This window comes from Cornus florida, unplaced genomic scaffold (genome assembly GCF_030987335.1).
Source record: "Cornus florida cultivar Cherokee Brave unplaced genomic scaffold, ASM3098733v1 CherokeeBrave_3.0.0_Hap2_Chr03, whole genome shotgun sequence".
NCBI classification, from domain to species: Eukaryota; Viridiplantae; Streptophyta; class Magnoliopsida; order Cornales; family Cornaceae; genus Cornus; species Cornus florida.
In genome coordinates, this window is record NW_026775573.1 from 33,429,024 (window position 1) to 33,433,895 (window position 4,872).

The 4,872-nt window shown below is 35.7% G+C and overlaps 1 pseudogene; it reads left to right on the forward strand.

Moving 5' to 3' along the window:
* The first annotated feature begins 1,339 nt into the window (after nucleotides 1-1,339).
* LOC132301401 (L-type lectin-domain containing receptor kinase IX.1-like) lies at nucleotides 1,340-3,225 on the forward strand (annotated as a pseudogene).
* The last annotated feature ends 1,647 nt before the right edge of the window (nucleotides 3,226-4,872 follow it).

Consider the following 4,872-nt stretch of genomic DNA (forward strand, 5'->3'; position numbering starts at 1 on the left):
CGGTAGGTCTCATTGGTAGATGCAATAGAAACGAAGGAGACGTGTTTCTAAACAAATAAGGGTGAGAATGAAATTCCTGTTTGTAAAGGGGTCTCATCGAGGTTCCCTTTCAGAGTCACTTGATCGTGTTGACTTGGTACAGCTGCATGTATGTATTGGCCAGGGAATCAAGGTAGAATTTGTTATTACTTGGTTTGGGTTCTATGTAGCTGGTATACAAAAGGCTAATTAACTACGTGTGGATATTACAAGTAGGAGTCTCGGATATTGAGAATTATGAATTCTAGCCAAGGGGGAGATTTGTTGGACTTGTGGCTAAGAATTATCCGAAATTGCCTGGAGTTGTGTAGAAGATTCTAGATATGTGTAGAAAGGTGTAGGATATTGTAGAAGTGTATGGAAGGTTCTAAAGTTCTCCAGAGTTGTGTGTAGTATTATGGAAAGTTCTAGATTGTTGTAAATACTTGGAGAAGGAGGTACAAAGGTGGTGCAGAATCCTATAAATACATGGTTGATCAAAACATGGATTAACAACACAAGATATGCAACAACTCTTTGTGAAGAGGTTACTCTCATTGTATTTGAGAGGTCACTTTGTGTTGTGTAAGAGAATTCTTGTTTAGAATTTAGTATTTTCCTAGTGAGTGATTGGGTACAAAAGGGTTAAGGGTTTGTGATTGACATCTCTTTGTAATCCTCTATATTGTACAAATTTACAATCCCTAGTGAAAATATTGCTCTCATTACTCGCATATCTTGTTTTTCACTTGTCATCAATATTTTATATTTGCGTGTTGTGATTGGGGTAGTTTCACAACAGATAGGATTGATGAGAAACAATAATTGAAGATAACACCATCGCCATTGGAATCCATTAATAGGAAAACAACTAAGAGAGTATGACAGTTTGATATTTGAATATTGTTATTGACAGATCTAAGATGGTCAGATTATGAATTCGACCGTTTTATAGATATGTTGTACAACTTATAATGATATTGATATGTCACTTGGATTTTATTGATCAAGTGTCTTTTTCACACAAGTTCTAAAACGACAAAAATTAGGAAGCTATAAGTATAGAGGTGATTTGAAGTGAGTTGGGTAGCCTAATTGGTAAAGGCCCTTAATCGTGTGGGAGTTAGGCTTAACTCACCAGATCATCTACAACAATAACAAACAAAGCTAGCCTCTTTCGAAGACAAAGTAAACAATGAATCCATAATAAGTTAGAAAATTTTACATTACAAGACTTCTGCTACTATAAGCTATTCAAATGAAAATTTGCAAGTATATATACAACCAAAAAATTTCTTCACAGCCATGATTGTTTGAAACTATGAGATCTATTTCCAATCAAAAAGTCATCCTCTTCATGATCATCAATGTTTTCACTTTCTTAATCATCCCTTTTGCAGCTTCATTGTCATTTGACTTCAACGGCTTCACTCCCAATGATTTAAACATCACCTATGAAAGAGCTACTTATCCACCAAATAATGTAATCCAACTTACCTTGAACCAGCATGATTTAAGTATGAATGCAAGCATTGGACGAGCCACATATGCCAAACCAATGCACCTTTGGGACAAGGCCACAAGAAATTTGACAGACTTCACTACCCACTTCACTTTTGCCATCAATTCACAAAACAAAATGTCTTATGGTGATGGGATCGCATTTTTCCTCTCGCTTACCGGATTGAAATTCCCTAATAATGCAACTAAAGGTGGCAGCCTTAGCCTTACAAATGACTTTCAGTGGCTGAACTCATCGGATAATCCATTTGTCGCGGTGGAGTTTGATATTTATCAGAACAGTTGGGATCCGGGATATAACCATATAGGTATTGACTTTAACTCTATGAAATCTGTTACTGGTAGGACATGGTATAGCTATATTACTATTGTCAATGGGGAAACTATTCTGGTAATGGAACCAGTTTAAAACATAGCCTTTACTATATAGTTACTCTAAGAAACCATTTGCTAGAATGAGTTACATTTGGCTTTTCAGCTGCAACAGGAATGAATCAGCTATACATAGTATACACTCATGGAACTTCAGTTCAACACTGGGAATTGACGAAAACATAACAAGTAAAAGCCAGACAGGATTGGTGGTACAATTGCCTGTTGGTGTATGTGTTATGCTTGGTATACTGAGTTTGGTTTTGTTCCTTTTTTGGAAGAAGAGGTGCAGGGGTCAAAACGAAGATAATCCTAACTTCAACGAGTTCATGGATGACAAATTTGGAAGAGGTACAGCACCTAGGAAGTTTTCTTACAAGGACTTGGCTCGTGCCACCAATAACTTCATGCATGAAGACAAACTCAGAAAGGGAGGGTTCAGTGGGGTTTACAGACATTTTTTGAGGGATTTAAACTCCTATGTTGTTGTAAAAAGGGTGTCAATGGGTTCTATACAGGGTTTAAAGGAGTATGCATCAGAAGTGATGATCATTAGTCGATTGAGGCATAGGAACCTTTTGGAACTCATTGGTTGGTGCCATGAAAGAAGTGAGCTATTGCTTGTTTATGAGTTCATGCCTAATGGCAGTTTAGATTCCCATCTCTTTAGAGAAGAAAAGTTTTTAACCTGGTCTGTGAGGTACAAAATTGCTACAGGCTTGGCCTCATCATTGCTCTATCTTTACGAAGAATAGGAACAATGTGTATTGCACAGGGACATAAAATCAAGCAACATTGTGTTGGATTCTAGTTTCAATGCCAAGCTTGGGGATTTTGGGTTAGCTAGGCTTATTGACCACAAAAAAAGGATCACTAACAACTGCTTTGGCAGGGACCATTGGCTACATAGCTCCCGATTGTGTTATTACTGGTAAGGCCAATAAGGAATCAGATGTCTATAGCTTTGGAGTTGTAGCATTAGAAATAACACGCGGAAGAAAATTCGTTGATGAAGAAGCTGAAGAAGAGTGTTAGATAAGTCTGATATAGTGGATCCGGTACCTCTTTGGAAAATGAAAACTTCTTGAAGCAGGCGATCCAAAACTATCTGTAGATTTTGATAAGCAAGAAATGGAATGCCTGATGATTGTTGGCCTTTGGTGTGCTCAACCAAATAGCAATCTCAGGCCTTTAATTAAGCAAGCAATTCATGTCCTAAATTTTGAGGCTCCATTGCCAAAGATGGATATGCCAGCATATGAAGCTATTCCTACTTTTTTAGTATCATCATCCTATGATACCATTGTTTCTTAGCGAAATCAAATTGAAGAAAATGTAATTTGTTAGAAGCTCTTTTTACTCTATATCAATTACAATCCTTGGTTCCTAAATTTATACTTAGGTTTACAACAACCAGTAGATAAACAATCTGACTACAGTTATAAAATTTAAAATTCAAAACAGATTTTCTTGGGTCTTGTATATATTTTCAGGACTCTTTGAAATTATCCAATCTTGACTACTTTGGGAAGTTTATCTTCCAAGATGATTCTGTTAATACTTCCCATCAAGCTGATGGTAGGTGTGGAGTAAATACCCAACTTGTGCCGAAGACGCAACACTGAACCTTCGAGAATGGTTTGGTCAAACAATCAACCACTTGCTCTTGAGATAGAATGAATTTTGTTGTAAGATGAAAATCGTCAATTTATACAAATCCAAATACATCAAAATACACCCAGGATCATAAAAAAAAAATTATAAAAAAAAGAATTTAAAAAAAAAATGTCATCTTTTATACAAAATCATCAATTTCCTTAAATATACACAAAAATTCTCCAACTAAATAAATTAAATCCTGCAACGCCGACTCTTCCACCTAAGCCTGAATCTAGCAATCCTCGTTCATCTTCAGTACCTGAAACTGGAGGGTGGTGAGACAAAAAGTCCCAGTAGGAAAAATCATAACAAGAATTTCATGGAGGTTTAATAAAACAGCTTCACAAAATATACATACGAATATATAAACAAAATACATATGCATTTATATAAAACATTTTTTTAAAAAAAGCATTGAAGCAAAACCACTCCAAGCCATTCAAGGTATAGAGAACCCTACTCTGAAAAGATTTTCCTTACCGGATCGCCAAATCTCGGCCTCCTCTGTAGAATCTCGGCTCACTCTCTGTCCCTCCTCAATCTCGACCATCTCTGTGTCTCTCTCTCTCTGTGAGCTCTCAGCTCACTATTTCTCATCTCAACTTTCCTTAACTTTTTATCTCTACTATCTTTCTTTGTATTTTATCAGTGCACACAACACTCATTAAATAGGCAAATGATCCGACAATCCACAACTGCTCACACTAAATCAAAAGTCAAAAATAATCATTACTTCTTCCTTATCTTTTCTTTCATTAGATCACTTTCTGTATTTCCTATATATCATCTCACAAGCAACAAATATCAGCCACGCATAGCCAAAGCCTAAAAGAGTTTTGCCCAAGTTATATCATTGTGGGCCACTCTAGTACAAATTACCATCATCACACAATCTTTCTCTTTCTTCCCACTTCGGCCGCTCCCTCTTATCTCCTTCATTAGACAATGCAAATACATATATATATATACACAATTGCAAACAAAATCAAACCACCCATTAATATCTCCTTTAGTGGCCCTATCATCATCATCAATTTTACTACTTTTTTTCCTCTAATTCGGCAGGTAGCTGGTAACACAAAAGCATATATATATATATATATATATATATATATATATATGTATAATAAAAACTATATACTTCCACTAAATAAAGATTTACAAATCCTCCAAATCCAAGACCCAAAATCTCTAAATATCAATCTTGACAAATTTAAAAATGGTGAAATAAATATAATAAAAATCTTTAAAATCCGGGTTATCACATTCTCTGCCACTTAAAAAAAAAAATTTGTTCCCGAA